General features: G+C 38.7%; 1 long non-coding RNA gene across 1 annotated transcript in view; it reads right to left on the bottom strand.

Annotated features, from left to right (window-relative positions):
* Positions 1 to 17,452: 17,452 nt before the first annotated feature.
* The window catches only part of LOC110313262, a 41,707-nt gene continuing 35,572 nt past the window's right edge, over positions 17,453 to 23,587 (bottom strand). Inside the window, exon 5 of the long non-coding RNA XR_002380094.1 lies at positions 17,453 to 17,528. This is a non-coding gene — a long non-coding RNA (uncharacterized LOC110313262). The remainder of the gene's footprint in view (positions 17,529 to 23,587) is intronic.

Below are 23,587 nucleotides of genomic sequence, written 5' to 3'. Positions count from 1 at the left end.
TGTGAGGGGGAAATGGAAACAAAGAATGCAAAACAGCAAAGAAAGCATTTATAAGGGAGCTGAAACCACCAAAGAACTGTATGGAGTCTTCTTTAAGAAACACACTCCAAGGGGAGATAATCCTCCACCACTTTGAACTGTCATATTCTTTGACAGAATGGGTTCTGATGGTCTAATAAAGGCCCATATACAAAGACATACAGGTTCTGACATTTAAAAGCAAGGAAAATATGTACTTTAATTGTGTAGGCTGTGGAAAACATGCACAGGACACCATACCCTCCTTAGAAATGCTTTCTCCTCACATTTCACTCATTAGTTCATTATTTATTAAACAGATGCATATTTTCAGCTTCTTGGCATCCAAGACTGAGTCAATTACTATATATATTGAATGTCAATCTAAATAGGCATTATTATATCCTTACAGGGGTAGAAAGAGGTTCTGGGCTAGGGAATGGCAGATTGTTTACAGAAGTGACCAGTTATCTTATTCTCTTTAGCCACTCTACCCATGTCTTAATGGGGTTTTTGTAGCATATCCAGTACATATGTCCTCACCTCTTAAATCTGGGACTGTCTTTTTACTTATCTGATTAAATAAAATGGAAAAGGGGGGGGATGGTCCTAGTCTTATTTGAGGTTTGTGGTTTTTCACTCTTCAATTTCCTTTTTCTATCATGTCAAGAAGCATCAGCCAGTTTGCTAGGAAATGAAAGCTGCACTAATCAAGAGCTCTAGTGACAAAGAAATCATTAGGATGGATATCCTTTCCTTTTGTGATTGAATTATACATATACTTGCATATATATGAATACATACATATATATGAGAGGGGACTTACTGAGAAAACTGGCTTCTGTAACTATAGAGACTGAGAAGTCCTATAATATATCGTCTACAAGCTGAAAGAGAGACCCTGAGACCCTGGGATTTTGTCTTATTCTAAAAGCCTCCAAGCCAGGAAAACTAATATTGTATTTCAATCTGAAGCAAAAGACCTGAGAGCTTGCGTGCCTGAGCAGTTTCCAGCACAAAATCCAGAGTCCCAAAGCTAGAAAGTCCTTTTAGGATGTCCAAGGGAGTGAGTGAGGAGGGCAGTGCCTCACTTCCATACATAAATGAGAAAATCCAAAAATTCATCTTATCTTTATTCCACCTGGCCCCGAGTTGATTGAGTAGTGTCTACACATATTCAGACTGTATCTTCATAACCTGGTCCACCTGTTCACACTCGAGCCTCTTCTCCAAATTCTCTCACAGATGTATCCAAAAATAATGCTTTACTGAATCGTCAGGTTTCCAGTTAAAAAGTCAACACTTAATGCTATCACCAGACACGGGGCAAAGATGAGCCAAGTCAACCTACTTGTTTTTTTCTAAGGTGTTAGATGAACAAACCCAGGCATAATCAGCGAAATCAATCCAAATGGCCAGTGGTATCCAATGATCACAACTGAAACCAAAGATCCTGTCAAAGTGAGTGCACCTCACGAAGCACAGAAAACTATATACACAAATGCTTAAGGGCTTTGCCTTTATAACGGCTTCACTGACATATGCCAAACAGATCATAGACTCCAACCACTTCCTTTTTATTCACTGGCAGTTTTATACATATATAGAAACAAATAGAAAAGATGAAACCTTATATCCATTCATGATACCCCACAGCTCTAACCAAGCCTGTCTCAGCAGGCTTACCTGGTGTAAACACTACCTGGAGATAAAATCATATATAATATGCTGTCTTTTTAAAATAAGTAATCTAAATTATCTTATCATTAAGCTCATTGGTTCTTTCCTCTGCCATTCAAGTTGGTTGTTTCTTTGCATCTCTCTTTAGTTTGGCTGGAAATTGGAAATCTCAGACAGTTTAGGAACTAGGGATATTGATCCTCCTACTAAATACTTATTGTTTCCCCATTTCTTTGCTTCCTGTATTATCTTACTGATTTCCTTCCATGTATACTTGGGTTTAACCAGGCTCCCCGAGGAAACAGCAGTTTTCACAGGGTTCCTTTTGTCTCTTTCAGTGATCAAAACTCCACATTAAAACCCACCAATAACTAGCTGACTGCTTTCTTTCTCTAGATTGGGGATTAAGCCTGTGCATGCAAAGCAAGTGCTCTACCTCTGCATTCTGAGTCCACCTTCCTATTGGGAATGGGGTACAGAGCTAAACAAAGAATTCTCAACTGAGGAATACCAAATGGCTGAGAAACACCTGAAAAAAATGTTCAACATCCTTAGTCATCAGGGAAATGCAAATCAAAACAACCCTGAGATTCCATCTCANACCAGTCAGAATGGCTAAGATTAAAAATTCAGGTGACAGCAGATGCTGGCGAGGTTGTGGAGAAAGAGGAACACTCCTCCATTGCTGGTGGGATTGCAAGCTTGTACAACCACTCTGGAAATCAGTCTGGCAGTTCCTCAGAAAATTGGACATAGTACTACCGGACGACCCAACAATACCTCTTCTGGGCATATATTCAGAAGATCTTCCAACTGGAAATAAGGACACATGATCCACTATGTTCATAGCAGCCTTATTTATAGTAGCCAGAAGCTGGAAAGAACCCAGATGTCCCTCAATAGAGGAATGGATACAGAAACTGTGGTACATTTACACAATGGAGTACTACTCAGCTATTAAAAACAATGAATTTATGAAATTCCTTGGCAAATGGATGTATCTGGAGGATATCATCCTTAGTGAGGTAACCCAATCACAAAAGAAGTCACTAGATATGCACTCACTGATAAGTGGATATTAGCCCAGAAACTTAGAATACCCAAGATACATCTTGCAAAACACAAGAAAACCAAGAAGGATGACCATCCTGTTCCTTAGAATAAGGAACAAAATACCCATGAAAGGATATAGGTACAGAGACAAAATTTAGAGCTAAGATGAAAGGATGGACTATCCAGAGACTACCCCATCCGGGAATCCATCCCATCATCAGCCACCAAACCCAGATACTAATGCACATGCCAGCAAGATTCTGCTGAAGGGACCCTGATATAGCAGCCTTTTGTGAGGCTATGCCAGTGCCTGGCAAACACAGAAGTGGATGCTCACAGTCAGCTATTGGGATGGAACACAGGGCCCCCAATGGAGGAGCTAGAGAAAGTACCCAAGGTGTTGTAGGGGGCTGCAACCCTGTAGGTGCAACAACAATATGAACTAACCAGTACCCCCTGAGCTTGTGTCTCTAGCTGCATATGTAGCAGAAGATGGCCTAATCGGCCATCACTGGGAAGAGGGGCCCCTTGGTCTTGTAAACTTTATATGACCCAGCACAGGGGAAGGCCAAGGCCAAGTAGTGGGAGTGGGTGGGTAGGGGAGCAGGGGTGGGGGGAGGGTATAGGGAACTTTCAGGATAGCATTTGAAATGTAAATAAAGAAAATAATAATAAATTAAAAAAAGAAAATGCTGTCTTTTTTTCCACTGGATGGTTTTAGCTCCCTTGTCAAAGATCATGTGACCATAGGTGTTTGGGTTCATTTCTGGGTCTTCAATTCTATTCCATTGATCTACCTGTCTGTACCAGTATCATGCAGTTTTTAATCACAATTGCTCTGTAGTACAGTTTTAGGTCAGGCATAGTGATTCCCCCAGAGATTCTTTTATCATTGAGAAGAGTTTTTGCTATCCTAGGGGTTTTTTTTTGTTGTTGTTATTCCAGATAAATTTGCAAATTGACCTTTCTAACTCTGTGAAGAATTGAGTTGGAATTTTGATAGGGATTGCATTGAATCTGTAGATGTCTGCAGCACTCTTAAAAGGAGAAGATAACATTGGTTCTTCTTAGCTTGCCTATCTGGGATCCCCTTAAGAAATGATCAGCAGCTCCCCATGATGTCACAGACAGGGTAGAGATTTTATTCCATGAATGGGGGCTGAGAAGGCAAATCAAGTCCCAATCTCTGGGCCACACTTGCTCAGAAGTTAGCTCCTAGCAACAGGATGAAAACAATGTTATCTTGAACTTCACCTAAAAATAGCCCTTGCTTGGGAGTTGGAGAGAAATGGATTACTGTGTTCTTTGTTATAAGTCTCTTTTACTAAGCTGGAGGTGGGGAGGAAACGGCTGGTGTCTCAATTCAGATATTTTATATTCTAATCACTCTCGGGAAGTGATTATACGCTTTCTTGAATAAATATTTCTGCTAGGTATGGCAGCTCACACCTTTTGTGTTCTATACTTAGGAAGATGCTGCTAAGGCCAGCTGGAAGTAAAAAGTTCTGTGTCTTGAAAAAACAACACACATGGTTTCCGTTTGTTGTTTATGTGGGACTATTTCAAGAGATTTTAAATGATGGCTTGAAAAATAATTTTATAACATTTCCTGGCAACCTAATAGCAGAGCACTTCACAGTATTAAGTGGAAAGAATTCTAATTGTTTTTTTTTTATTAATTTTGACAGTTTATTACACAACAGCACTGTGGCAAAAGATAATTAACACATGGTATCTTAATTGTAGAGCCACAAATCCCCAGACTATCAGTCTTTCATGAAAAAACTAGAGTATTTATTTCATTGCAAATAAAACAACCTTAGAGACTTAGCACACTTATGAAGCTCTTTCATGATAAATAACCTGGTAGTCTGGAAAACAATTTCTCATGTACTTTCCAAAAGCAGTTCTCATAAAATTAATCATATGGGAAGGATTTGACTTGTAGAGAGTCTGAAATGAAGCTTAATTCCTTACGCAATAAAAAATAGCCAGCAATTTATTACATTCTGGAGAAAATGTACTCCCACAACTCTCAGCATGACGGGCAAAAGAGCCAGACCTAAGACAGGCCTTTAATGGAGAGGTACCATCAGCACATTTGGAAAGACCATTTTATGAAAACTGAGCTTTTCAAATAAGAACTTCCTCCTGCAGACATTTGTCCAGAAAGGATGGCAAAAATATGAAATAAAACAAAACAAAACCATGCAAAAAAAAAAAAAAACCCATACCAGAATCAAATGATGCCAGAAATTCTGAGGTACGTTTACTCAGAATACAAACAAAATTTCCAAAACACTGGACAGGTAAATGATAACATCTAGTCATCAAAAGGATTTTTCCACAGAGATAGCTAAAGCATCCATAGACCTCTATTTAGAATTCTTTCCTTGACCTGTGATGGTACCCATCCCCGAGACTTCTCAATCCAGTCATCTCATTCTTCATTATAATCCATTCAAATTGGTTGAAAAGGACAATTTGCAGGGCAAGTAAGATGGCTCTATGGGTAAAGATGATGATCTGAGTTCAACTGCCAAGAATTACATGGTGGAAGGTGAAATCTCACTGCCCTAAGTTGTCCCCTGACATGTGTACTAACTGTGACGTGTGCACACACAGGCAAATAGTTGAAAGGTAATCACCTTAAGTGAAATAATTGCATGTCCTGATAAATTCAGTTTTGCAAAGACTTTGTATCATTTAAAAGTTTTAAAGATTTATTTTTATCTTCTGAGTATGAGTGTTTTGGGAATTATGTGTATGTACTACAAGCATGTCTGCTGCCAGTGTATATCAGAAAAGGATGTTAGGTTACCTAGAATTGGAAAACACAAGAAAACCAAGAAGAAGGAAGACCAAAGTGTGGCTACTTCATTCCTCCTTAGAATANGGAACAAAATACCCATGAAAGGAGTTACAGAGACAAAGTTTAGAGCTGAGACGAAAGGATGGACCATCCAGAGCCTGCCCCACCTGAGGGATCCATCCCACAATCAGTCACCAAATGCAGACACTGCTTGTGGACGTTGTACATCGTGGTGCGCACTAGGCTCCGCACCACGATGTACAACGTCCACAAGCAGTTGGGAAGAGAGGCCCCTTGGTCTTACAAACTTTATATGCCCCAGTATAGGGGAATGACAGGGCCAAGAAGTGGGAGTGGGTGGGTAGGGGAGCAGGGTTGGGGGAGCGTATAGGGGACTTTCTGGATAGCATTTAAAATGTATATGAAGAAAATATCTAATAAAAAATTGAAAAAAATCCCTAAACATTAAGATACATTAAAATGTGGGCTCTGGAATTGTGATGGTTTGAATAGGAATGGCCTCCAAAGGCTCATATATTTGAGTGTTTCGTCATTAGGGAGTGGCAGAGACTAGGCGGTATAGCTCTATTGGAGGAAGTGTGCCATTGTGTGTATACTTTGGCGTTTCAAGCACTTAAGCCCAGTCCCAGTGGCTCTCTCCTGCTATCTTCAGATCTGGATTAAAACTCTCAGCTACCATGTCTGCCTGTATCCCAGTGTGCTCTCCGCTATAAAGATAATGGATTAAACCTCTGTAACTGTAAGCAAACTCAAATTAAATTATTTCTTTTTGTAAGACTTGTCACTACCATGGTGTCTCTTTACAGCAATGGAACACTGACTAAGCAGAAGTTGGTCCCAGGGAGCAGGGTATTGCTGAGACATGACATGCTGCTTGTTAGCAGTGTGGACTTTGAGACACTGAACTAGAAAAGCAGTTGGATGTTTAGGGAAGACAGTGGTGCTAAAAAGCAATGCAGATTATGATAAACTGCCTCCAGAGGTTTCAGAGGACAAGAGATTTTTCTTGTGATATTTTGGCCAAGAATGTGGCTGCTTTTGTCCCTTTTCCAAAACGTCTGCCTAAGGCTAAATTGAAGAGATGTGGATTAATGATTGAGGAGATTTTAAAACAGCCTAACATTGACTAATAATTAAAATGGTTATTAGTGGCAACTCTTATGCTGTTCTATAATGAAGGGAGAAAATTGAGCAAGGAAAAATGTAACTGCACAAATTGAGAAGAAAGGCAGCACCAGGAGGTTTAATGGAGTTAAGCCCAGTGCTCAAGGAAGTTAGTTTAAAGAACAGCCTGATTCTAAATGGAAGAAAGGGGGTGTTGTCCTCAGGGTAAGACCACAAGCTTCTAAGTTGTGAAAGCAATTAAAGAAAAGCTTAGGGCTAGGTGTGGTGGTACATGGCCTTAATATTAGCACTTGGGAGGCGGAGGCAGGTAGACTTTTGAGTTTGGGGCCATCATGGTCTACAGAGCAAGTTGTAGGACAGCCAAGCTTGGGCAGAAAAGGAAACCATTGATAATAGAATTCTGTTGAGCATATATTTGAATGAGTTTTAGGACAACCAGCTTAGGCAGTGAAGGAAGCCATAAAAACCCAGAAAGCTGGTGAATATGTAATTGAATGAGGGGGTTCATGTTCCAGATCCAACAAGCAGCAGAATTTGGCAGCTTTGGCCATGTAGTTCTGGTGTTAGAGTTAGAAAGGGGTTATTGAATCTCCCTCCATAAGGAAAGCTGCTGAGGCCGGGCATGTGTCAGGGATGTCCCTGTGTGAAGGCCCAGAGAGGCCATTGCATGAAGCTGTGAAGGTGAAGCCTGGATTTCATTGGAGACTCCAACAGGTTAGAAATGCCAGAGCTGCAGGATACCTTCTGAGGAGAGCTGATAACAGGAGTGGAAGGAGACCAAGAGAAAGAAGTGTGTTGCAGTCCACAAAGCTGAAAAGAGTTGGAGATCTGAAGACCATTTTGCTCTCATGGAGATGCAGAATTTGGAGTTTGTCCTACTGGGTTTCAGTACTGAGCTCCCTTTCCTCCCTTTTGAAATGGTAATGTCCATTCCGTGTTATTGTGTGTTGGAACCATGTGGTCTGGTTTTTTAGTTTTGATTTTACAGCGCCTTACAGTTATGAGATTGCCATGAATCTCTGAAGGGACTTTGAACTTAAACAGTGTTGAGACAGTGATAGACTATGGGGACTTGAAACGTTGGAGTGTATGTGTTTTTGCACCATGATATATATGACTACAAGTCTTTGAGTGTTAGGGAGTGGAATGTGGTGGTTTGAATAGGAAAGTCCCCCATAGGATGGTGTATTTCAATGCTTCATTATTAGGGAGTGATGCTTCTTGACAGGAATTAGGAGGTGTGGCCTTGCTCCTGGGGACTGGACCACCAACCAAAGGAGGTATACATGGAGGGACCCATGGCTCTGGCCACATATGTGGCAGAGGATGGCCTTGTTGGACATGAGTGGGAGGAGTGGCCCTTGGGCCTGAGGTGTGCCATTCCCCCACCCTTGAGCAGGCTAACCAGATCTTAATTGTTTGCCACAGTTGGGTCTTCCAAGGACCTAGCCCACCTAGGATGGAGTTTTTCAACCTAGGTGAAAGTCTTTTCTTGCCACATCTGCAGCTTCCCGCAGAAGCAAACTGCCTGCTGAGCTTATTTTGCAACTCAATCCAGCTGAAACAAAGGGATAGGATTTTGGGTTTTGAGCCTTGATCAGAGAAAATTTGTCTTGGCTCATTATTTCTCTCCTCCATTCACCCATTCTATTCCATTCCCAGCTCTCCTTCCAGGTGTACCCAGTCCTCCATGGCCACTGGATGGCTACACTGAAGGTGTTTGTGGGAAGACAGGAGTGGGTTGGTGGGGGAGCAACCTCAAAGTGGTGGTGGGGGGGAGGAGGGATGGGATGGGGGTTTCCAAAGGGGAGACCAGGAAAGGGGAACACATTTGAAATGTAAATAAAGAAAATATCCAATAAAAAAAGAGGTGCGGCCTTGTTGGAGGGAGTGCATCACTGGAGGTTGGTAGGTTCCAGGCCCAGTGTCTCTCTCTTCCTAGTGCTGATCTGGAAATAGAATTCTAAGCTCCTTCTCCAGCACCATGCCTGCCTTTGTGCTACCACGCTGCCCACTATGCTGATAATGAACTAAACCTCTGAAACTGTAAGTAGGTTTAAATTAAGTTCTTTCCTTTATAAAAGTTGCTGTGATCATGGTGTCTCTTCATAGCATTAAAACGCCAACTAAGACTAAGCAAAAAAATGTTTTTACAAGGAGAAATAAGAAATACCTAGTAATCATTAAAAAGAAACTTGTACTACCCTTAGTCATAAGGAAAATCCTAAGACCCCGTCTCACCACAATCAGGAATTCAAATGTAAATAAATGCTGGCATGGATGTGGCAAATGGGAAACTGGTATGCACAGTTGGCAACAGAATACATGAGTACAGCCACTTTGGAATTCAGTCTTGAAGCTCCACAAAAGATAAGAAATAAAACTATCATGTAAGTCACCTATACCACAGCTGGGCATATCCCAAAAGGACGTATTACTACACAGACACTTGTACACTCATGCTCCTTACTACTTTTTAAACAATATTTAGGAAATAGAATTCATAAAGATTCCTAACAAGTGATGATAAATAGATAAGAAAACAGTATGTACAAGGACTTTTTTCAGATGTAAATAAAAATTAAATCATATTTGCAGGGAAATAGAACTAAAAAAATGTATACTTAATGAAGCACTCAGGATGAAGGGGACAAATGTGACAAATGTTCTCTCTCATATGTGGTTCCTAGCTTTGAATCTTTCATGTGTATAACTTATAGTAATATAAATGGAATCCAGGAAACACAAATGAGGCCATTGAGGAGAGATGTAGGAAGCAGGGGGCGGGCAATAGGATATAGGTAAACTAATAGTAGAGACTGAAAATGCTGGAAGTAGAATGATTTAAGAGGAAAGGGAAATGGAAAGTGGGGAAAATGAAAGTGTGGGAGGGGGGAGGTGCCGTACCACCCTAGTCAAAGTAGCTATCATCAAGAAGACAAATAGCAACAAATGGTATCAAGGATGTGTGGAAAGGAGAATCCTTATATACTATTGGTGAGAGAATAAATTGGTGAATTCATTATGAAATATAGTATGGATGTTTCCCCCAAAAAAGCTGAAAATAAAACTACCATAAGATCTATCTATACCAGCCCTAGACATAAGTCCAAAAGGCTCCATATATTCCTACATAGAAAATAGCCATGTGCATGTTTCTTGTTGCCCCACTCACAGTATCTAGGATATGAAAACAGCCTAGATTTTCAATGGATAGTGAATATATAGTACATATACACAGTTTTGTTTGACAATACAGAAAAATGAAATAAAATTTGGATGAAAATTGGTGGAACTGGAAAATATTATATTGAAAGAGTATGTAAGTACAGCAAGGCAAACAAGAAAAGTTCTCAATTTATAATACAACTGATATCAGGAAGCTAAAAATAAGCCCATAAAAGGTGTAGATGAAAAGGTCTTAAGGGATGAGGGGATAATAAAATACATGATGTATAAAAGTAGTGGGACGAGATACTGGGGATTAAAAGTTAAAGTGGGGATGCGGGCAGGTGGACAGGAGAGAACAGAGGGCTGGAGTACATTAATAAATGATACATGAATAATCTTATGATAACTCACTATTCTGTAAACTAATAAAACTATAATTTAAAAAAGAGTTTGAACACTTTTATGGGTAGACAATGCTTCCTCTAGATGACATAGGTTATTTAATGAAAATCACAGTGCCAGGTGGGAGATGCTCGGGCTAGAACTGGAAGAGATGAAATATAAAAGACATAGAAAACAAAAAAATCTTGGTATCTCAATTATAACAGTTGTGTGTGTGTGTGTGTGTGTGTGTGTGTGTATCTGTCTGTCTGTCTTTGTGTGTGTGTGTGTGTGTGTGTGTGTATATCTGTCTGTCTGTCTTTATATGTGTGTGTGTGTGTAGAGGGCAGGGTATAGAGGAGTTTTAATCCAGCAACATGGATGCTCTGATTACATCCAAATAACTTCTTGGCTGGAAAGCAAACATGCCAAAAACCTTTAAACCCTCTGGCTGGAATACGGACATGCCCTTAGTACACTGCTTTAAGAAAAATGACTTTGTGGATCAAAGACCTCCACAGAAAACCAGAGACTGAAATTGATAGAGGAGAAAGTGGGGAAAAGCCTCGAAGATATGGGCACAGGGAAAAAATTTCTCAACAGAACACCAATGGCTTGTGCTGTAAAATCAAGGATTGACAAATGGGACCTCATAAAATTGCAAAGCTTCTGTAAGGCAAAAGACACTGTCAACAAGACAAAAAGGCCACCAACAGATTGGGAAGGGATTTTTACCAATCCTAAATCTGATAGAGGACTAATATCCAATATATACAAAGAGCTCAAGAAGCTGGACTCCAGAAATTCAAATAACCCCATTAAAAAATGGGGCACAGAGCTAAACAGAGAATTCTCAACTGAGGAATACCAAAGGCTGAGAAACACCTGAAAAAATGTTTAATATCCTTAGTCATCAGGGAAATGCATCTTTTTAGTGGACATCCTATGCTTTATATAAACATTTCAAAAAATGAAAAAACATTCACATAATCATACTGATTTTTTTGAGGTTGCTCAAGTATGTCATATTTTCTCAGTACTCTGGGCTAACATTACAGTGCTCTTTCCCCAGGACGGGTCTTAGCCTCATTGTGTTTCCATCTTCACATAGTGAAATCTGTCTCCCTCCTTTAAAATTAGCTTCCTGGGGCTGTGGCTCATCAGTTAATAGCAATCACACTTCTTGCAGAGGACTGGAGTTTGATTCTCAGAACTCAGTTGGTGGCTCACAATCTCTCTGGCCTCCAAGGCCACTGAGCACAAATGTGGTGCACAAAGACACAAATGTACCACTAGCTATGATAAAGCTTTCACAGAAAACCTTTAGCACCTGACCTCTTAATTCATGTGTGTGTGTGTGTGTGTGTGTGTGTGTGTGTGTGCGTGTGAATGTGCGTGTGTGTGTGTGTGTGTGTGCGTGTGAATGTGCGTGTGTGTGTGTGTGTGTGTGTGTGTGTGTGTATGTGTGTCCAAGTGAGACAAAGAGACAGTAAGGGGCCAGCAGACAGACAGACAGACAGACAGATAGACAAATAGACATTAAATCTAAGGTCTCCCTCATGTAAAATGGTTCCCGAGTGTATAAGAAAGCATAGGCCCATGAGAAATGCTGCAAGCAGTGTTCTTCCATGGTTTCTGCTTGATATTGATGCCCTGTCTTCCCTCAGTGGTGGGATGTAACCTGTAAATGAAATAAATTTGTTCTTCTCCTAAGTTTCTTTTGCTCAAGTGTTTTGATGCAGCAATACAAAGAAGCTGTAACATGTCATTAACACTCTCCCACTGGGCTACATCCACAGGCTATTTTATTTATTTTTATGTTGAGACAAGGTGTGTTTAAGTTGGGAAGGCCATCCTTCAAATCCCTCTGTTGAACATGACAACCTTGAGCTTGAGACCTCTCTGTCTTAGCACTACAGATGGAATTATGAGCCTTCACCACCAGGTTTAGCTTGTTGTTATTTTACTATGTAGTTCAGGCTTCTCTGGAACTCACTATGTAGTTAAGTCTCGATTTGAACTTGTAAAACTCCTGCCCCCGCCTTGAAAACACAGGAACTGTAGGTATGTATCAGAATTCCATACACATAGAAAAAAATCACTAAGACATTTGTTCATGTTCTGTGCACATCAGACAACAAGGTCTGAATTGTAAGTTCCCACTAGTATCCCAATAATGTGGATACTGAGAATTGTCCCAGAGTGTTGGCCATGACTCTGGGGGAAAAAGTTCCTCAAGGATTCCACTTCAATTCAGTCCCTGAAATATGGTATGTGTTATCATTTGAAAACAGTTAGCAGTCTTCTGGTTTAAGCAAAGTGAAAAGACAACAACAATCATAAAAACTTTCCCAACCCCCCAAATCCCTCAAGTATCAGTTCTCTTTCCTTACAGGTCACGAATTATCTCTAACTCATATAATAGATGTGAACCAAAACACTTGGCTCATCTAATGAATTAGTGAATTCTACATTGCTCCAGGGACACAATTAGTAGGACATAACTAGAATGTATAAGCAGAACACTCAATTATTTCATGTTGATTTCATGTCAGAAATTATTTCTTACCATGACAATTGTTCAAAAATAAGGAAAAGTACTTCAATTTTCATATACATTTCATGTGACTGGAGTACTTTAAAAGACTTGACCAGCCATGTGCCATGGAACAGAAAATGAGTATGATGCTAACTTAAGTCCCAATTTTCTGAGCCCATTCATTGTTCCACTTCACAATCTAGCACAGAGTCTGTCAGATATTATTTCCAAGTAACATATGGGATAAGATAGCATTCGTTCCACTGATTCATCTTTATATTACTCAGCCACTGCAGTTGCCCCAATCCACTTTATGGCTTTTTGTTTTGTTCTGAGTATTTTTATTTTTTTTAAACTTTTTTCTTCTTTTTATGAATTTTTTTCACTGTGTTAAAAACAGAACTTGAATAAAAGGAGACCCAAGAGTCAGAATCTGTTGTGGCTGACAGTTGAGAGCCCAGAAGCAGAGGTCAGACATCTCTTCATTGCAACCCTATGTCTGCCAAATCTGTAACTCTAAATTCTTTAATGTTTCTTAGTTTAAGCTTTCCTATCTGTATAATTTGCATAGTGTTCCTTTCTTCACAAATGTCATAAGAATTAAACAATATAATACATGCAAACCATCTAGTTCATACAAAAGGTTTATTATATATTACCTTGTTCTTCAGTTCCTACAGTTGATAAGCAAAATATCCAGGTGTAGAAGGTAATTTGTATAAGTCCCACTTAGGAGGCAGAGGCAGGAGGATTGCTCCAAGTTTGAGGCCAGCCTAGCGTATAAAATGAGACCCTGTCTCAAACAATAATAGCCAAACAAAGCATTCTGGCATCAATCCCAAGCAATTTTGAATTGAGTTCAAAATTTTTTAATGTTGAAAAATCATTTAGAATGGGCTGACATGGTATGTTCATCTTCTAATGCCTAATGCTAAGATTTTGTTGAAAACTCAGTAACTTTTGTGCAATAGTGAAATGATCCAGGAGACTTTGGTTGGAAAGGTATGCTTTTCCTGAAAATATTTAGATGATCTTTGACACAAAACACATTTTCTATTTCAAAATTAACCACAAAAAAGCAAAGGACATTCCAGAAGTCATTTTCATAATAGCAGTAGTTATATAATCAAGGAGGTTCTTACCAAAGTCAAGGACTTTAAGAAATTAATTCAAACTCGGAAATGGGAGCAAAGGCATTCTTTGTCATTGAAATCACCAAACCATCACATATCTGTGAAGCATTAGTCACCTATGACAATAAGATATGTACTCTGACTCATGCTGTCTTTTCTGATAAAATTGAAATGACTGAATTTTCCCAAGCTGAAGTTCAACCAGAGATATTTACCCTACAATTCTCTATCAAGTATTCTTTAGTTATTTTGGCAATGCCTGGAGTTTCAGTTAGTGAAATAAAGTAGACTAGAAGTCAGATGTATAAGGACAACTCTGGTGTCTTTACATGTGACAATTTTTATGTAATTTTTTGTTCACTTGTTTAAAACATGGTTTCATGTAGCCCAAGCTGGCATTGAACTCACTATGTAACTGAAGCTGGTCTTGAACTCCCAAGTGCTAGAATCGTATGCATGTATCGCCATATCCTACAAGGAATGCAACTTGCATTTTAAAATATCTAACCATTTGAAATACAAGGTTGCTTTTCATATGTAAGGCTCTAAATTACACAAGGCTTAAGCATGTCAGTTCCACCATGCAAAAGATCAATCAGCAAGTAAATTAGGGAGCATCTATGATGGCTCTGCCATTCTAAGGCCAAAGGAAGTTAAAAAAAGAATGTTGACTGATCAAGCTAGTCAACATTCCTGTCCAGTCAACATTCCAGTATGTATAGGGACATTTAATATGACAAATGTAATCACATTTAACATGGCATTTTCCCTTGAAAAAGTGCATGTATTAGTTTGCTTTTGGTAACCATAATGAATTTCCTGAGGCTGGGAATTTATAAATAAATAAAAGAGGTTTTATTTGTGTTAAATGTTCATATTAAATGTCTCAACATTCCAATATAGTTAGGGGAGGGTCTCATAAGGCCACACTCCTAACTGAGAAGCTATAAGCAACTAATAGATGCTGAAGGAAGAAGAATCATTTTTTTCTTCAGGGCTATAGCCTCTGGTAGGTTTATCATCCTCCAGTAGGTATCTCAATACACAATCACACATTGGCAGCAATAACTATGCTCAGTAGATTTAAAAAATAATAACATGACATGAACTTTCAGGGTAGAGGGAACACAGGAGGAGGGTTGGATATGATCAATTTATATTGATCAAATATACAAATATACAAAATATATTTGTAGACATGTGTTAAATTGTCTCAAAAAGTAAACTAAAAAATGTAAATGTCTGAATATACAATGAAAAAATTTTTTTGCAGGGTGGATATAATTAACAATCAGTTGAGTTTGTCCCTTAGGGCAATGGTTCTGAACTGATGGCAAACCTCCATCTCCAAAAAAATTTACAATATAATTAGTAAGTATAGCAAAATTACAGTTATGAAGTAGCAGTGAAATAATTTTATGGTTGTAGGTGGTCACCACAACATGAGGAACTCTATTAAAGGGTTGCAGTATTAGGAGGTTGAGAGCCACTAACTTCCCTAAGGGTTCATATGTTGGATTCTGGTTGTTCATTCAGCTGTGTAGAAATTGTGGGGTCTTTAAGAGATGGTGCCTATAAGTAGCTTGTTGTCCCCATGGGACTCCTAAATGGTGAGAGGGTGGCTGTTCCTGACTCTTTTGCCTACGTATGGGACCCTTTCCCCCCTACTGTCTTGTCTTGTCTAGCCTTGATGTAATGCTATGTGCCTGGCTTTACTGTAGCTGGTTATGCTTTGTGTGGATGATGTGCCTGTGAGACTTCTCTTTTCTGTTGGGGAGGTGAAAAGGTGATGTGGGGGGAGAAGGGAGATGGGAAGAAGACTGGGGACAGGGGAGGGAGGAAAAACTGCAGTTGGGATGTAATATATTAGAAGAGAATTTTAAAAGGTACAAAAGGGAAATGGCACCTGATGGGAAGTCTTTAGGTCACAGTAAGGTCTGTCCTCAGACAGGATTAAGGCAGTTGTCCGGGTACCCTGAGTTAGTCCTTATAAGAAATTATTTTTAAAATATCTAGCTTGACTCCTCCGCTCACTCTGACATTTGGATGTAATGGATCCTCCTGCCAGTGATGTCATCACCCACTAGGAGATACAGTTAAGAGCTCCCTTAGTTGGGGATTAGGGACATGGCTTAATGTTTAACAGCACTTGTTGCTCTTCCAGAGAACTCGGGTTTAGTTCTGAGTACCCATTTTGGGTGCCTCCCAGCCTGTAACTGTAGATCCAGGGGACCTGACACATCTGGCCTCTAAGGCCGCTACAAACATGTGAGGCACACAGATGCACTTAGGCACACACACACATAAAATAAATCTTTAAAATGAACAAACATAAAAAAATCAAAGCCAATAAAACAATAAGTGCCCCCAGTAGAGTCAGTGTACTTACTACATTTGGACTTTTTACCTCCCAGGTGTGGAATTAAACCTCTTTTATTTATAAATACCCAGTACTTAATATTACATGCACTTCAACATTTCTCAAGGGCATATGCCATGTTAAATGTCCATAGCACCACAAAAGAAAAATTAAAGGGAAACAAGAAACTTTTAAAGTTGATGATATGGTTTCATTAACTGGACTGTAATATTATTCACACACATATGTATAAATATAATAAAGCTTGATACACTAATTATAGGCACTTTCTTTATATAAAGTGAAAAATATTTATAAACTATTGACTTAACATTTATGTAATTTATGTTTAACACTTGGATATATTAGTGCACATAGACACCATAATGTACTCTAAGGAAAGATTAGGAAAATTTCGATCAGTGTTAAAAGAGGAACACTCCCATCATTAGCAAATTAGACTTGCCTGAGACAATGGTAATGCCTTCTAGGTAAGAAAGAGATTACGGCCCAGAGGTTAAGAAACATACTCTGGAGCCAGTGTGCTATGGTATGCATCAGTGCTCTGTAGCTGTTTGCCTTCAGTCTTCCCTTGTTTTTGTTGGATTTTGGTTTCTTATACATATATATTTCTATTTTTTTTATTTTTTATTAGATATTTTCTTCATTTACATTTCAAATGCTATCCCCAAAGCCCCATATACCCTCCCCCCACCCTGCTCTCCAAACCACCCACTCCCGCTTCCAGACCCTATAGGAGGAACAACAATATGAACTAACCAGTACCCCCCCCCCCAGAGCTGTGTCTCTAGTTGCATATGTTGCAGAGGATGGACTAGTCGGCCATCAATGGGAGGAGATTCCAGGATTTGTTATATTTGAATTGTGTACTTATGTATTGATTTTGTTTGCTTTAAGACAGGTTTCATGATGCCCAGCCTGGCCTCAAACTAACTTTGTAGTGAGACTAGCCCTGAATTCCTGATCTTACTGACTCAGCCTCCCCTAAGTGTTGGAGAAATTATAGGTATACCTCACCACACTCAGGCACAGTCTAGCTTTGGTATCTTAGTTTTATCATCTGAATAGTGCAGAAAATGATGCTACAGATCTCCTTGGATTGGAATCACTTAGTGTTTCCGACGCATTTATAACAATACCTGCAAGTGAGGGTTGTAGCTCTTTGGTAAAGCACTTGTCTATCATGTGTGAGGCCCTGGCTTCAAGCTGCAGCACCTCAGGGGGAAAACATACAAAGCAAATAAAAATATAAAATATATAAAAATACAAGGATGTTTGTTAAGTAAATAAAAGAGATAAAAATAAAGAACACATAATGCTATGATTGTCTAAATAAAAAGTTCAATTACTTTTATCAGATGTTAAATTTATCAAACAAAATGGTCAAACTGGCAATTCACATAGCTGAAAACAATTTCAATGAGGGAATGTAATTGACTTGCCTCAATTAATTCTTACACAGCTGATAAACTACAAGAAGTAATTAGAGCACAGGGATAATACTGATGCAGCAGTAAAGGACAGCTTAGGTTTGAATTTGAGCTCTCTTGATTGTCAACTATGTAAAATAGGGTAATAGATTTCTCTATACTTTAGACATTTAGCAAAATAAGGAAGAATATAGGATCATCATGCGTATTGAGATTGTTAATACCTGACCCTGACATTCTTATAGTTTACAGCTATAACTGTATTTTAGGGTACAAATTCTATTACTTTATAAGTGTCATAGTGGTATAAATATTGGAAATGAGGATAAAAATCAAATTACTATTGGATATATTTACACTGCATCAAACAACCAGATTGGCAAACCAAACCATCAGAGTATTTATTATAGAAATATTGGAATGACTACCTAATTGTACAAGAGTCAACTGTCCTGGTTGAGTCTGAGCCTAGTTTCTTGTTCACTCTAAAAATCACAATGATCATTTTAAAAACAAATTAAGGCATGCCTCTTTCCTACTTAACATTTTCACTGATTCTTCATCTCTCACTGCCCAAATCCATCTCACCCCAAATAGCAAATTAATGGTCATTATAATCGGATATAACATTAGTCTGTTTCTAAGTCAATTTTTCCCCTCAATTTTCTCTATACTGATGTATTTTCAGCTCTCTCTCTCTCTCTCTCTCTCTCTCTCTCTCTCTCTCTCTCTCTCTTTCCCGTAAACCTTGTTCTGCAAATCTCTTTACTCCCCTGAAATCTGATCCTTTCTCTAATGTTCCCGAGAGATACTGTTAATAAATAGCATCTCTCCTCTTGAGTAGTCAGTTATTTAGCATCTTCATTCTCTCCATTATGAATGAGGACTGGATAAGGACAGTGGCTGTTTTACTAAATGTTGAGTCCACAGAACTGAACACAAATTCATCCAGGCATTTCAGATGAAATCAGCAAGTATTTGCTGAAAGGGGGAAAGAGCAAAAAACAATGCAATATAGGCAGTGGGGTTCTCAATCTTCCTAATGCTGTGTCTTTTTTAATAGTTTAACAGTTCCTCATGTTATTTTCATTGCTATTTCATAACTGTAATTTTGCTACTCTTATGAATTTGATGTGCAAGGTATCTGATCTGTGACCCTGTGAAAGGGTAGTTTGATCCTCAAAGGGGCCACAACCCACGGGGTTCAGAAAGGATGCAATAAGGCATTTAGCAACAATTTCCCTACCCCTCCAAAACAAGTTTCACCATTACCACTGACCCTAGAAAACTCAAATCCTTTGCCAGTCCATGTGACCTAAATTATGCTTCTTGCCATCTTCCCCAATGACATCATTTAAAAAACTCTATCCATTTTTAAAAGGTGTTCTTAATTCTATGCTACTAAATAGATATTTTCCTCGCCCTACCCCTCAAGAGTCCACATTTCAAGCATGTGAAAATATGATTAGCTTATATATATATATGCTACAATACGAGAAAATTCTGTCATATTCACCAGCACAACTCCCCATTTTGGAACTGTTCATTCCTGTAAGCAGTGATAGTAGTCCTCCTTAGTTTGAGCTGCCAGCTTGACACAGCCTAGAATAACATGAGAAGGAAGTCTCAGATTGGCCTGTAGCTATATCTATGAGGCATCTCCTTGATTATTAATTATTGTTATAAGAGGGCTAAAGCCACTGTGGGCATACATCCCTTGGGAAGGCAGCCCTATAGTATATAAGAAAGCTAGTTAAGCAAGAGTCTGGGAGAGACACAACATGCAATGTCCTTCCATAGTTTCTGCTTCAAGTTTCTGCCCTTACTACCCTCAATAATGTTCTGTAACCTCTAAGATGAAATAAACCATTGTCTCCCTTAAGTTTCTTTTGCCCAAGGTGTTATCACAGCAACAAAAAGGAAACTAGAATATATACTAAAGCCTGCTTATACAGACAGGTTCATGAGAATCTACTGTGTATATTTGTTCTCAGCCTGACATTTTGTGACAACATATTGGTAGCTTAAAATCACCTGCAGTAGGAGAATGCATATCACAGGAATGAGCGAAAGCAGTAGATGAAGATATTCTTTTTTCCTGGAGCTAGCTGTTAAACATTTACTGGGACACTACTGTCAGTGAGCTCCAGTTGCTACCGTGGGAACAGTAATCAGTCCTTGATTAAAGTGTAGTATTAATGCTACATTGAGTAAAGTGTATTGGTGATGATAGCTTACACATGAATATAAAAGACATATCTTCAGGGTGTGTATTTTAGCTCAAGATGGCCCATAAGTAGGTTTTGAGACTAGGATTTGAGGGCAAATGGCGGATATCACAGAGAGCACCAGCCTTGTGTCAAAGATGGAAGAAACACAAGGCACACTTGTAAGCAGCCTCTTGTGATGGGCAGTTGAGGAACAATTCCATTGAGACCATTTGAATTTGCACAACTCACAATTATTTCAACTGAAAATTCAGATCTCGGATATTTATATACAAGACTCTGCCCACAATAGGTCTGCAGGCTTTAAGTTCATGAGCTAGTTTTCACCTGTCAAAGTATACTTTCAACAGGCAGAAAACATTCTCATGCAGAAACTTGGAAGCACATATGAAAAGCAATTGGCCTACGCTAAGGAGGGTAATAATGTCTCAGAGAAATTAATAATACTGACTTAGCACTGAAGAACTTTTGCACTGGAGATATTCAATCTCAAAATGTTCTTTTTCCACCAAGGTGATGTGCCATCATGACTCTACCATCTACCAGAGCAGACAGACTGAGGCCATTCTCCAGTTAGCCACTGCAAAATGAGCGAAAACAGCAGGTTTCATAAAATGCACCTTGAGGGCTGGTGAGATGGCTCAGTGGGTAAGAGCACCCAACTGCTCTTCCAAAGGTCCTGAGTTCAAATCCCAGCAACCACATGGTGGCTCACAACCATCCCTAACAAGGTCTGACGCCCTCTTCTGGAGTGTCTGAAGACAACTACAGTGTACTTACGTATAATTAATAAATAAATCTTTTAAAAAAAATGCACCTTGAAAGCTATGACTATTAGTATATGAGAAACAAAATAGAATAATAGTATTTGACTTTCCTAGGACTCCGGGCTTAATATTTTAACTTTGAGTAGCAGACTTTTATTAAAGTGACAGCCCTCTTAAATTGAGAGATGCTTTTAAACAGGGGCAAGGGTGTGAATGAGTGTTGAAGAACTTGCCTAGCACATGAAAGGATGTGAGTGCCATCGTCTGTACTGCCAAAAACTTCTTTATCTGGAGAAGGAAGGGTTTCAGTAAGAAACAGAAGAGCTTTCACATACATGTCTTGAAAATACATACATTAACCAGAGAATTTTCTCTTACATAGTAGGACCTGACTATAATACATAATATTAATATGACTATAATAATAATAATACATTATTTGAAATGTATTACAATTAGAGTTTCTAAAATTTGATATACATTATTTGAGTCATCCTGCAAGGTGTTCCTCTTTTTCAAATTAGTCTTCCAGTTATTATAAGACATTTAATAAATTCTTTTATTATAAAGGGAGAGTGGATGAATAGCACGATCATATGATATTATTTGAGCAGGTCCTGTTCACATCATTAAAAAAGAAGAGAATGATAGCACAGAGTATACAAATGCTAATTTGGTTTTTTATTTTATAAATAAAGTAATACACAATAGTTTTATTTATTTAATCATGTATTTATTTGTTGTTCAGTTGTTCTGGGGGCTCCTCTATTCAAGGCAAGTACTCTCCTACTTAGCAACAACATTATCCCAGAAATAGTTCTTGAAACATCATATGAGAATATTTAGAGATCCCTAATACTATCTTACAGCTTCCTGAAATCAGAATTTCTTTCCTAATGCCAAGGTTCTTTTATTTTTTATTTTTTCATTTTCCATATACAGTAGAATATAGTATGCTATATAACTCTGTGATGAGGCCACTACTCTTTTCTGGCAGTCTATGGAACACATCTTTGTATATTCTTATGCTTAAAATAGCAAAGTTTTAGTTGTTGTTTTAGACAATATCTTACTATTAAATCTCGCTGGGTGGTCTGGAACTCACTGTGTGGACCAGGCTGAGTTTGAAATTACATCGATCTTTCTGCATCTACTTCTGGAGTGCTGGGATTACAGGCACGTGCTACATTGCTCAGTACACTATTAATTCTAGTAGTATACATGTCAAGGGATTGAGTCAATAGAAACAAAAGCTCCTGAGGGTTCAAAATAATTTGAGGAAGGCCTATGGCTAAGTGCTTGAGAACCTCTGTTCTATGGTACTCTTCAGTATTAAGAAAAGGCATCTACTATAAATAGGGAGGAGGAAAATGGCTGATATGCAAGCATCAGTTGGAATACTGAGCACCCATATAAAAGGATGGGCATGTGTCTGTAAACCCAACACTGGAGAGACACTGTCTTCAAGTGTAAGGTTGAGACTAATTAAGGGAGACAGCTGTCCAAGGTATCTTTAATTATCAATTTGACAAAGTCTACCGTCTTCATGAATGAAAAGCCTTGATTAAGGAATTGCCTAGACAAGATTGGCTTATGGGCATACCTGTATGCTATTGTCTTGATTGTTAGTTGATGCAGGAGGGCTGAGCCAACCGTAGCTAGCACTATCCCTAGACAGTCTTGGACTGTATAAGACAGTGAAGTGTGAGCCTGTGACTGATCCAGAGAACAAGGCAGCAAGTAGACTTCTTCCAAGTTTCCTGCCTCAAGTTTCTGCACTCATTTTCCTCAGTGGTGGCCTGTGACCTGGAAGTGTAAACCAAATAAACCATATCCTCACCAATTTGCATTTGGACAGTGTGTTTTATCACAGCAACAGAAATCCAGCTACAATACCACCTGGCACAGACTCGAGAACACATACATAACATACACACACACACATATTTTTCTTTTTAAAAAAGAACGTTTAAATGCATTTTTAAAAAACAAAAAAGCTGGAGATGGCTCAGTGGCTAAAAACACTAGCTGCTCTTCCAGAGAATGGGGGTCTGGTTCCTAGGAACCACATAGTAACTCACAACTGTTGATAACTATAGTTCCAGGGTATAAGTTACCCTTTTCTCACTTCTCTAGGTTCCAGACCTGCACATGCAGGCAAAACACCATTCCCACATAAAGTAAAAATAATTTTTAAAAGTACATTGAGAAAAATAAGAAAACAACAACAGAAATAGAGACAAAAGAAGAATTTTGAAAGGTGAAAGGCCTTTTGTTTCCTAACCACTTTTAGATAAATGGAGAGAGTAAAACTGAAAGGTATTTTTGTTCCAGATAAGAAATGAAAGGCCAGGGCTAGAACATGAAAGTTCTCAATTATTAGCAGATGTTACTGGTTTTGGTTTTGATTCTCAGAACTATCAGAGAGTACCCACGTAATTTTCAGATGAAATGATTGAAAAACATGAAAATATATTCTAGATAAAAACTTTTTTAATGAAATGATACACCCTAAATCAAAGACTATAAATAAACTCAATTATTTCATCTCAATTCCCTCTCTTAACATTTATACTAAAACCTGAAGATACTCTTTCTAACCAATATATAGAGGTATCCTATTAAAGTAAATGCAAAGAAATCCAGTGTTATTGTACTGGCTAGCTTTGTGTCAACTTGACACAGCTGGAGTTATCACAGAGAAAGGAGCTTTAGTTGGGGAAGTGCCTCCATGAGATCCAGCTGTGGGGCATTTCCTCAATTACTGATCAAGGGGGAGAGGCCCCTTGTGGGTGGGACCATCTCTGGGCTGGTAGTCTTGGATTCTATAAGAAAGCAGGCTAAGCAAG

This window comes from Mus pahari, chromosome X, assembly GCF_900095145.1.
Source record: "Mus pahari chromosome X, PAHARI_EIJ_v1.1, whole genome shotgun sequence".
NCBI lineage: Eukaryota > Metazoa > Chordata > Mammalia > Rodentia > Muridae > Mus > Mus pahari.
This window is presented reverse-complemented; position numbering and strand designations above follow the sequence as displayed.